Here is a 12,614-nt window from a genome sequence, read left to right as displayed (position 1 = left end):
AAAAATAATGGACCTTCCTTCCCGATTACGTGCTCTGAAATGCCGCCTTCCTTCGCTGCTACCCGCTTTTAACTTGTCACAAAGGGAAAGGATTAGTTTCGTTTTCGTGTTCCTAGTAAAGGAAACTGAAAGTTGCTGCATTAGTCCACGCAGATGTAAGATCAGTTTTTATTTCTTCTAATCTCGCTGTGCTGTTTCAGTAAAGTAATTAGAGAAGATTCAGCATTATAGAAGATTCTTTTCTGTTAAAAAAAACACCTGTATTTGTTAAACAGCAGTCCTAACAATATGTTGAGTGGATTCTCTTGTTCTTGAAAGCAATATAACCTACTTTTTCCATGTATGTTGTGTTTAAACGCGAACTGTTGAAAGTTTCATTTGCATTGGCTTTGTATTGTTTTCCTAATGAAAACAATGAATGAATTACACACTATGCCCAAGTCAAAATATGTATGAGCCGTGTTTTGTGGCTTGTAACCAGTTTATGGATTAGTGGCTGGCTCAGGAATTCTGGGAGTTGAAGTCCACCAGTCATTAAAGAGCCAAGGGGTCTTCAACGTGGGGCTCCTTTTATTCCATTTGTTGACCAGATCTTGAACTGGCAAAGCCAAATGCTGGATTTGTTTTTCCCTGGTATGAAATAGCCAATTTGTCACACGAAACATTTAGGACCATAGAGGATGGCCCTGAAAGTGGAATCATTGTAGGTAGTCAGTCCTCCAGATATGTTCGTAATGGAGCCTGTCCATTATGGTCACAAGTCATGATTGCCATTAAGCGAGATGGCTTCACTTAATGACCTCCATCCGGTTCTCCCTAATGTGACTGTTAAATGAATGCATGGTTCATTAAGCAAAACACAGGGTGCCTTAAGGGTGGGGAAGACCCTTGAAGGCCTAGCACAGGCCCTGGGCCCCCCTGTCTAAGGATTACCAAAGCCTCCACACACCCCCACCCCCTCCAAGACACCTGTGCTCCACTTCTCTTCCCTTGGCCTGCAGGCCTTTCCCTCGCCCACCAGTCCTCACAAGCTTTTCCATTCCCCACTGAATCCCCGCATACCCTTTTGCCATCCTCACTAGGATCCCTACAGACTTTAGGCCTGATTTCCTCACCAAATCCTCCATCTTCCTCCTCACTTTCTTTTTTTTTTTGTAAGAGTTTTTATTGGGTTTTCCCCTCCGTACATTCAGTAATAATTTCTCAACAAACATGCTGTCTGAGTTTACATTCGCTAATACATATTTTATTCCTAATCCTTTATTGTTTCCTCTTCTTGTTAGCTGCGAAGTCGTGTCTGACCCATCGCGATCCTATGGACAATGTTCCTCCAGGCCTTCCTGTCCTCTACCATCTTCTGGAGTCCATTTAAGCTCCCACCTGCTGCTTCAGTGACTCCATCCAGCCACCTCATTCTCTGTCGTCCCCTTCTTCTCTTGCCCTCAATCTTTCCCAGCATTAGGCTCTTCTCCAGTGAGTCCTTCCTTCTCATTAGGTGGCCAAAGTATTTGAGTTTCAACTTCAGGATCTGGTCTTCTAAAGAGCAGTCAGGGTTGATCTCCTCTAGGACTGACTGGTTTGATCGCCTTGCAGTCCAAGGGACTCGTAGGAGTCTTCTCCAACACCATAGCTCAAAGGACTCAATTCTTTGGCGCTTGGCCTTTCTTTATGGTCCAACTTTCACTGCCATACATTGCAACTGGAAAGACCATAGCCTTGACTATACGCACTTTTGTTGACAGGGTGATGTCTCTGCTTTTTAGTGTGCTGTCTAGATTTGTCATGGCTTTCCTCCCGAGGAGCAAGCGTCTTTTAATTTCTTGGCTACAGTCCCCATCTGCAGTGATCTTGGAGCCCAGGAAAATAAAATCTGTCACTACCTCCATTTCTTCCCCATCTATTTGCCAGGAATTGAGAGGGCTGGATGCCATGATCTTAGTTTTCCTAATGTTTAGTTTCAACCCAACTTTTGCACTCCCCTTCTTCACCCGCAACAAGAGGCTCTTTAGTTCTTCTTCACTTTCTGCCATTAGAGTGGTATCATCTGCATATCGTAGGTTGTTGATATTTCTTCTGGCAATCTTAATTCCAACTTTTGATTCATCTAGCCCTGCCTTTCTCATGATGTGCTCTGCATATAAGTTAAATAGGCAGGGCAACAGTATACAGCCTTGCCGGACTCCTTTCCCAATTTTAAACCAATCAGTGCTTCCGTGTCCAGTTCTCACTGTTGCTTCTTGGCCCATATATAGGTTTCTCAAGAGACAAATAAGATGGTCTGGTACGCCCATCTCTTTAAGGACTTGCCACAGTTTGTTATGATCCACACAATCAAAGGCTTTAGCATAGTCAATGAAGCAGAAGTAGATGTTTTTCTGGAACTCTCTAGCTTTCTCCATGATCCAGCGTATGTTGGCAATTTGATCTCTAGTTCCTCTGCCTCTTCGAAATCCTAGCTGTACTTCTGGTAGTTCTCGATCCACATACTGCTGGAGTCTAGCTTGTAGGATTTTAAGCATAACTACTAGCATGAGAAATGAGTGCAATGGTGCGATAGTTTGAACATTCTTTGGCACTGCCTTTCGTTGGAATTGGAATGTAAACTGATCTTTTCCAATCCTGTGGCCACTGTTGAGTTTTCCAAATTTGCTGGCAAATTGAGTGTAGCACTTTTACTGCATCGTCTTTTGAGATTTTGAATAGCTCAGCTGGAATACTGTCACCTCCACTAGCTTTGTTGTTGCTAAGCTTTTCTAAGGCCCACTTTACTTCACATTCTAGGATGTCTGGCTCGAGGTCAGTGACCACCTCATTGTGATTATCAGGGACGTTAAGCTCATTCTTGTATAGTTCTTCTGTGTAATTTTGCCACCTCTTCTTAATCTCTTCTGCCTCTGTTAGGTCCCTGCCGTTTTGGTCCTTTATCATGCCCATTTTTGCATGAAACATTCCCTTCATCTCTCCAATTTTCTTGAAAAGATCTCTGGTCCTCCCTATTCTATTGTTTTCTTCTATTTCTTTGCACTGTTCATTTAAGAAGGCATTCTTATCTCTTCTAGCTATTCTCTGGAATTCTGCATTCAATTGGGCGTATCTTTCTTCTTCTCCCTTGCCTTTCACTTTCCTCCTTTCCTCAGCTATTTGCAAAGCTTCCTCAGACAGCCATTTTGCTTTCTTGCATTTCTTTTTCTTTGGGATGGTTTTGGATGCTACCTGTTGTACAATGTTGCGAACCTCTGTCCATAGTTCTTCAGGCACTCTGTCTATCAAATCTAATTCCTTAAATCTCTTTGTCACCTCTACTGTATATTCAACCGGGATATGATTTAATTCATACCTGAGTGGCCTAGTGCTTTTCCCTACTTTCTTCAGTTTAAGCCTAAACTTTGCAATGAGAAGCTCATGGTCTGAGCCACAGTCAGCTCCTGGTCTTGTTTTTACTGACTGTATAGACTATAGAGGTTCTCCATCTTTGGCTGCAGAGCACATAGTCAATCTGATTTCTGTGTTGACCATCTGGTGATGTCCATGTGTAGAGCCATCTCTTGGGTTGTTGGAAAAGAGTGTTTGCTATGACCATCATATTCTCTTGACAAAATTCTATCAACCTGTGCCCTGCTTCATTTTGTACTCCAAGGCCAAACTTGCCTGTTATTCCGCTTATCTTTTGGCTTCCTACTTTAGCATTCCAATCCCCCATGATGATAAGGACATCATTTTTTGGTATTAGTTCTATAAGGTGCTGTAGGGCTTCATAGAACCGGTCAATTTCATCCTCTTCAGCACTGGTGGTTGGGGCATAGACTTGGACTACTGTGATATTGAATGGTTTGCCTTGGATTCAAACTGAGATCATTCTGTCATTTTGAGGATTGTATCCCAGTATTGCTTTTCCTACTCTTTTATTTACTATGAAGGCTACTCCATTTCTCCTGAGGGATTCTTGCCCGCAGTAGTATACCTGATGGTCATCTGAATTAAATTCATCCATTCCTGTCCATTTTAGTTCACTGATACCTAAGATGTTGATGTTCAGTCTTGTCATCTCTTGTTTGACCACGTCCAGCTTTCCTTGATTCATGGATCTTACGTTCCAGTTTCCTATGGAGAAAAAATCTTTACAGCATCGGACTTTCCTTTCACCACCAGACACATCCACAGCGTCCTTTCGGCTTTGGCCCAGTCGCTTCATTCTTTCTGGCACTACTAGTACTAGCCCTCTGCTCTTCCCCAGTAGCATATTGGGCGCCTTCCGACCTGAGGGGCTCATCTTCCAGCGTCATATCGTTTTGCCTTTTGGTACTGTCCATAGGGTTTTCATGGCAAAGATACTGGAGTGGGTTGCCATTTCGTTCTCCAGTGGATCACGTTTTGTCAGAACTCTCTGCTATGACCTGTCCGTCTTGGGTGTCCCTGCACGGCATAGCTCATAGCTTCATTGAATTACACAAGCCCCTTTGCCATGACAAGGCAGTAATCCATGAAGGGGATTCTTTCCTCTAGCCATCGATAAAATAAGTCCCAAGTTTGGTAATATTCCATTTTTTCTTTTTCTTTCAGTCTCATAGTCAGTCTGTCCATCTCTGTGCATTCTAGTATTTTTTTCATTATTTCTTCATCTGATGGTATTGCTTCATTTTTCCAGTATTGTGCAAATATAATTCTTGCCGCTATTGTGACATGCAAAATCAAATATAAGCTCTGTTTGTTAGTCTTTTCTGGCATTATACCTAATAGAAGAAAGTTCAGGTTTAAAATCTACATGTTCTCCCAACATCTCTTCTAGCCAGGTATGTATCTTTTCCCAATAACTCTTTACTTTGTCACACGTCCACCAAACATGGTAATAAGTGCCTGACTTATGTTTACATTTCCAACATCTATCTAACATGTTTTTAAACATTTTTGCTAGTCTTACTGGTAGCAAGCACCATCTATAGAACATTTTATATAAATTTTCTTTGTAGGAAGTTGACATTGTCAGTTTGTAATTTCTTTCCCATCAATTTTGCCATTTTGCTAATTCTATATTATATCCAAACTTTTTCGCCCATTTTATCAATGTTTCTTAACTTGTTCGCTTTCCATTAGGCTACCCCGTGGGATGGAGATGGGCCTTCCTCAACATGAGGTCAAAAAATCTTCAAAAGGTAAGCGTGTGATGGGCATGTGAGGAGTAGGCCCAAACCTGTCCCTTTAAGGCAAGGGTGTCAAACTGCCGGCCTGTGGGCCGGATGCATCAGGCGGAAGCTGCGCCTACCCCATTGCCGGCAATGGTAAAACTGTCCCGATATGTTGCGTGACGTCATGTGACATCGCGAGTTTGAGGCCTTGCCCTTGTCAGCATAGCAACTGTTGTCTATAAAAACTGAGCAGAGAGAGGCAGCTAGGAGTATTAGTGTGTGTTAGTGTGAAATAAAACAGCTAAAACAGATACTGTCTTCCAGCAGTAGGACTCATGAGTAGTAGTTGGAGGAGCAATAGTTGTTGTTGTTAGCTGCGAAGTTGTGTCCAACCCATCGTGACCCTATGGACAACGTTCCTCCAGGCAATAGTACCAGTGGGAAAGAGTTGAGCAGTGAGTATTAGCCTGTTAATGCTTGTGTGTGTGTTGCCTAGGAATCCTTGTGTTGGCTCTCATATTTTGGAGCCTACGTACTTGGATACACTTAAAAAAAGCCCTGTGACATTATGTAAAGACTTGTCTTCAAGGCATGACAAGAACTGGGCTTTTGGGGGGGGGAGGAGCCAGCTGTGGGGGGGAGGAGCCAGCTGTGGGGGGGCGGAGCCAGCTGTCAGAGCGGGCAGCTGTGTGAATGGACTTCTCTGTTTCATACAACCTCTCACCCAGCGTCTGCGGGGGCTTTTTGGAGTTCTAGGAGGTCCTGAAGGGACAGCCGAAGTTGCAGGTGTCCTGGAGAACCTACACGAGCGGCGGCCCATGTCGGACATCCGGAGAAAACCTGATGCAAGCAGACCGGGGAGAAGGAGGCCAGTAATGGCCGACAAGAAGATCTGACAGAGGGACGGAGCCAGCATCGATTTAGCAGTACAACGGTGGAACGGAGCTGACGGAAAGTAAATCCAAATATTTATATCTGGAAGTATTAGGGAGCGCTTGGGAAAGAGGCGCTGGCTTGAAGTGGGTGTCTTATGGAGAGGGAACGAGCGGCGAGAGAAGCGGTGAGAGAAGGCGATAGGCGAGAGTGACGAGAAGAGGAAGCCAGGAAGCTAATAGACTGTAAACTAGCTGCGAAAGCAGATGACCGACAGAAAAGCAACGGGAAAAAGATAAACTTTGGAGTTTCGGAAACTGAGTTTTTGAGAAATTGAGCGTGGATTATTAATTGAAGGAAAGTGAATTGTTTGGACTGTCTTGGAAAATTTTGAACTTTTGAATCTTTGCTTTATATGCCACGGGTGGATAACGGACTTAAGATGAATAAGTGATATAGCAATTTAGGTGGTCTTTGGTGGCTGGGAAAGATACAAAAGGAGTTAATTTCGGAGCTGGAAATTAAATAGGAACGTGATTTTGAACATATTTAGATAAATATAATATACAATCTGTTTGGTAATAATTATTTGACTGTAATTGTTATATATAACTATTCGTTATATAGTTAAACGTTTATATAAGGTTAAAGGAACTAAACATTTGTAAAGTGCGTTATTGATTGAGTAATTTGGCTAAACATGACAAGTATTCCGAATCTAACTAAGATTAGCGCAGGAAAGAGGGCGGCACCACAGGGGCTAGGGATGTCTTCAAGCCTTTCTAGCCAGAAGTCCATTGAGGACATGTTACAAAGGGAAAGATCAAACTCTTTTAAAGATTTACAAGTCCTCTTACAAAATATGCATGAGGCAATGACTAAAAATCATGAGGAGATGAAGAAAGAGATAGGCCAAATAAGAAATGATACTGGTGAACTTAATGATACTGGTGGCATATATGATAAATAAGAACAAGGAGAAAAAACACCAGAAAAGGTTAGAAGGGGAACACAAAAGATTAGAAACAATACTCCAACAGGAACTATAAAAAATGTTAAACAATTAATGGATTCAATTAAACATAAACTTAATATTCTAGATCAAGAGAAACTAGCACAACAGATGAGAGGCATAAAACAGAACTAAGGTTTTGGCTAATAGACTGATGAGGGTTCTGCAACAGGTGATTCATGGGGATCAAACGGGGTTTATTAGTGGTAGGCAAATGAAAAATAATGTGAGGCATATAGTTGATGTGTTAGAGTTTTTGGAAAGGAACAACCAGATCCCTGCGGCGCTAATTTTTCTAGATGCTGAAAAAGCTTTTGATCAATTGAATTGGAAATTTTTGTTGAAAGTTTTAGACAAAATGGATTTTGGGAAAAAATTTTACAACCGATTAGGGCATTATATCAAAAACAAACTGCCCGAATTATAGTTAATAATAGTCTGACAGAAGCATGTAATATTGAGAAGGGCACAAGGCAAGGGTGTCCGTTATCGCCCTTGTTATTTGTGTTAACATTAGAGATATTATTGGTTAAAATACGGAATTCGGAAAAAATTAAGGGGATACAAATTAGAGATCAGGATTATAGACTGAGAGCATTCGCAGATGATCTGGTTGTTACAGTGACCCAGCCAGAGAACTCTGTTGTGGACCTGATGGAGATAATAACACAATATGGAAAGGTTTCTGGATTTAAAGTTAATATACAGAAAACCAAAATTTTGGCCAAAAATATGACAGTTTCGCAAAAGGCTCTCTTAGAAGGATTAACTGGATTTGAGATTGTTAAAAGGGTTAAATATTTGGGGGTGCTTTTGTCGCCCTCTAATACAAAGTTATATAAAAATAATTATGAAAAACTATGGGGGAAAATTCAAAAAGAATTGGAGAGTTGGGAAAAATTGCAATTGTCTTTGTTGGGACGGATTGCAGCAGTGAAAATGAATGTCCTGCCTAAATTTTTATTTTTATTTCAAATGATACCGATTCTTAAGAAAGATTCTAATTTGGAGGAATGGCAGCGAGGTATCAATAAATTTGTTTGGGCAGGGAAAAAGCCACGAGTTAAACTTAAGATTATGCAGGATACTCGTGAGAGAGGTGGCCTTAAAATGCCCAATTTTAAACTATATTATGAAGCTGCTGCATTAGTAGGAATAAGTGATTGGATTAATTTGACACAAGAGAGATTATTAAATCTTGAGGGCCACGATTTGTTGTTTGGCTGGCATGCATATTTGTTGTATGACAAGAAGGTAGACAATGTGTTTAGAGTGCATATTTTAAGACAGGCATTGTTGAGAGTTTGGAAGAAGTATAGACATAAGCTAGATTGCAAGATACCACTGTGGGCAATTCCAAAACACGCAATAGAAAATATACATGCTGGTTTCAAACATGATGTGACTACGTACAAGGAGATCCTAAGCTTGGAAAGAAATGTCTGGTGTTTGAAATCATATAGCCTCTTGCGAGAAGAGAAGGTTGTTCAAAATTGGTTTCAATATACTCAGCTACGGGCCAGGTGGAAAGAAGACCAGAAAAATGGTTTTACAATGACTGATGAAAATTTGATAAAGCAAATTAGAAATCAGGGACCAGCACATATTAAACGGATATATCTTGCGTTGATAGAGATTGATTCAGAAACAGAACTTGTTAAGGATTGTATGATAAAATGGGCCCAAAATATCCAGGAAGTCATCACAATGGACACGTGGGAAAAGATTTGGGTGAGGAACGTAAAATTTACACAAGCTCAAAATTTAAGAGAGAATTTTTACAAAATGTTTTATAGATGGCATTTAGATCCTAAAAAGCTTGCAAGTATGTATCCGAATTATCAGCCTAAATGTTGGAGGTGCGGTGATGAAGACGCAACATATTTTCACATATGGTGGACTTGTAAAAAGGTTAAGGCTTTTTGGATAAAAGTCTGGTGGAATATGCAGAAGATTTTTAAACAGAGGATAAAGTTTTGTCCGCAATTTTTTTTGTTGGGAATAATTACAGATGCCACAGTTGTGGACACCAAGTTGATGTTGAATTTAATTACGGCAGCAAGACTTTTGATAGGTCAGTATTGGAAGAAAGAGGAACTGCCGACCATAGAAGAGTGGACTTTAAAGGTTTCCGACCTGGCAGAGATGGCAAAGATTTCGGCCTATTTGAAAGATCACTCGCAAGAACGCTATATTATGGAATGGAGAAAATGGATTGAGTTTATCCAGAACAAGTATAGGGTTAAGAAGTTTCATGTAGCATTTGAATAAGTCTTCTTTCTTTTTTTCTTTTTCTATCTTAGTTTCTTTATATATATTTAATATTATTAAGGTTTGTTTTATCCTATATAAGCTAGAGAGTGATGGATTTTAGAGTTTATAGTTGTTAGTATATGGTTGTTTATGATTGTTTTTTTATATATACCTTGTATTCAGCTCTGGGAAGTCGGGGGGGGAGGGGGAGGGGGGAGAGGTAGGGGGGGAGGGAGAAGGGAGGGGGAGGGGGGATTTTTAAAGAAAAATTGTATGTTAAAACTTTTCAATAAAAAAACCAGAACTTTTTTGAAAATGCATATAAATTGAAAAAACAAAAGGAGAAAAGTTGGATTAGTAAACTATGTGATGATAAAGGGAGAATACATTATCAAGAAGAGGAGAAAAAAAACTATAGCCCAGGAATTTTATGAGCAATTATATAAAGATGATAGCCAAGAAAGTGTGGAGAAAATGGAGGATTGTTTCCAAAAAGCCAAACTACTTAAGGTTACAGAGGAAATTAGAAATATGTTGAATGCAGAAATTAGGTTGTCCAAGGTGATAATGGCTATTAACAAACAAAAAAATAATAAAGCATCGGGTCCTGACGGCCTCCCGATAGAAATTTACTAGGAACAACAAAATATTTTAGCACAACCTTTATTGGAGGTGTTTAATGCGGTATTAGAAGAAGCAAGAATTCCTAAATCATGGTCTGAGGCAAATATAGTCCTCATTCCGAAGGATAATATTGATTATACATTAATTCAAAATTACAGACCTATATCTCTACTTAATTTGGACTATAAGATATTCACAACAATCATAGCTGAACGACTTAAAAGATTCCTGAATGATTTCATACATGTAGACCAGAGTGGTTTACTTGCTAAAAGGCAAACTAAACACAATATTAGGGTAATTTTGGACACGTTAGAATATTATGAACTACATAGCGGACAACAGATGGCGCTACTATTCCTAGATGCCCAGAAGGCCTTTGATAATGTTAAATGGTAATTTTTATATCAACAACTGAATTACATGGTTATGGGTGAAAAATTTATAAATATAATAAGGACAATCTATACTAATCAGGAAGCAAAAGTAATTATAAATGGGGAAACATCTAGGAAATTCCAAATACTAAAGGGAACACGGCAAGGCTGCCCCTTATCTCCATTATTGTTCATATTGACACTAGAAGTTTTAACGAGAATAATTAGAAATGAACCACAGATAAATGGATTAGACATTAAAAAGGAAACTTTCAAACTTCAAGCATTTGCGGATGATCTGGTCTTTATTATGGAGGACCCACAACATTCAGGACCGAAATTACTGGAAGAATTAGTCAAATATGGTGAAGTCACTGGGTTGAAAATAAATAGACATAAGACTAAGATGATTGTTAAAAATATGACTAACAAACAGAAAGAACATTTGGCTAGAATTATGGATATAGAAATAGTTAAAAAAATAAAATACTTAGGAATCAATATTATGGCTAGATGCACTTCACTTAAAGAAGATAACTATGATAAAATAGTGAAACAAATAAAAAGTGATTTGGAAAGATGGGGAAACTTGAACCTTTCACTATTGGGGAGAATTGCGGTGATTAAGATGAATGTTTTGCCCAAAATCTTGTTCTTGTTTCAAAATATCCCAATACAACTTGATTCAAAATTTTTCTGAAACTTGAATAAATTGTCATTAAATTTTATTTGGCGAGGGAAAAAACCAAGAATTAAAATGAAATATTTGCAGGACACAAAGGAAAACGGGGGATTTGGATTGCCAGTCTGGGAATTATATTATCATGCTGCTGCGTTAAATTGGATTACAGAATGGATAATTCTGAAGAACACAAGATTATTGACTCTAGAAGGCCATGATTTGCAATTTGGTTGGCATGCTTTTTTATGGCCTGAGAAACAAGGATTACCTTCACATTTCCAAAAACATCGGATTAGACAAGCGCTATTTAATACTTGGAATAAAATTAGAAATCATAACTATACTAAAGTACCAGTCTGGCTATCCACCCTCAAAGCGATTGTCTATCCAAATCTATTTAACTTGGGTAATAATATTTCATATAAGGACATCATGAATAATGAGGGAGAATTGAAATCTAGAAACGAATTAGAATTACAAGGGATAAAACTAGATTGGTGGGCCTATCTACAGATACAATCAAGATTCGGGAAAGATAAAAAAGAATGGGGGATAAATACCCAGGAAACTGCTTTGGATAAAATATTATTGGGGCCAGATAATAAACAGATAAGGAAATTGTATTGTTTGCTTTTGGGATATAAATTGTTTGAGGAACAAGTGAAAGAACCTATGTTGACCTGGGCCAAAAATTTGGGACATGGCATTGATCTCGATACATGGCAAACGCTCTGGGATAGAAATAAAACAATAACGCTGGCCTCAGCCTACAAAGAAAATTTATTTAAAATGTTCTACCGATGGCACCTCCCTCCAGCATGTTTAGCCAAAATGTATAAGACAGTATCTCCTAAATGTTGGAAATGCTCTGAAGAAATAGGCACATATTCCCACATATGGTGGTCTTGCAGCAAGACGCAAATATATTGGCAAATGATTTGGACTTGGCTAAAAGAAATACTAGGACGAAAAGTCGAGTTTAGTCCAGAATTTTTCTTATTGGGCATAATAAAAGAGAAATACTCCAAAGAAGAGTTTTACTTGATGATTCACATTATTACGGCAGCAAGAATGTTGTTCGCCCAGAATTGGAAAAGGAGTGAAACTCCTGTAGAAAACGAGGTGATAAGAAAAATTTGGGAGTGCGCAGAAATGGACAAATTAACTCTGGAAATTAAGAATAAAGATCAATCAGGCTACTATAAAATTTGGAATTTTTATTTTTGGTGGGAACGAAAGGAAGGTCTTTATTTGAGTTTATAGATTGGTTGATTGCTTTAAATATTATATTATTATATATAACCAGGGCTTTTTTTCTCATAGAACGCTCAGAACGGGGTTCCGGCACCTTTTTTGGATGGAACCTTGTAGGGTAGGCAAGTGTGACTTCCGGCACCTTTTTCTTTTACAAAAAAAGCACTGTATATAACTGATATGTATTCTATGTGTATTTTATGTATGTATATATATATGTAAATTTCAAAAACAATGTAAGACAAGAAGGTATGTCAGTCCGTTCGCATCGTGTCCAATGTTTTAAACAATAAATTCAATAAAAAAAATTAAGAAAAAGAACTAGGCTTTTGTAATTGATATATCTCCAGAAAATTGGTTGCAGTATTAGCTTTTACTGTGCAGTCCACTAATCTCATTAGCTAGAAGTTAACTTG

The sequence above is a fragment of the Vipera berus genome (genome assembly GCF_964194415.1).
Source record: "Vipera berus genome assembly, chromosome: 5".
Lineage (NCBI taxonomy): Eukaryota > Metazoa > Chordata > Lepidosauria > Squamata > Viperidae > Vipera > Vipera berus.
The sequence above is the reverse complement of the archived record's forward strand: the minus strand, read 5'-3'. Positions refer to the sequence as shown.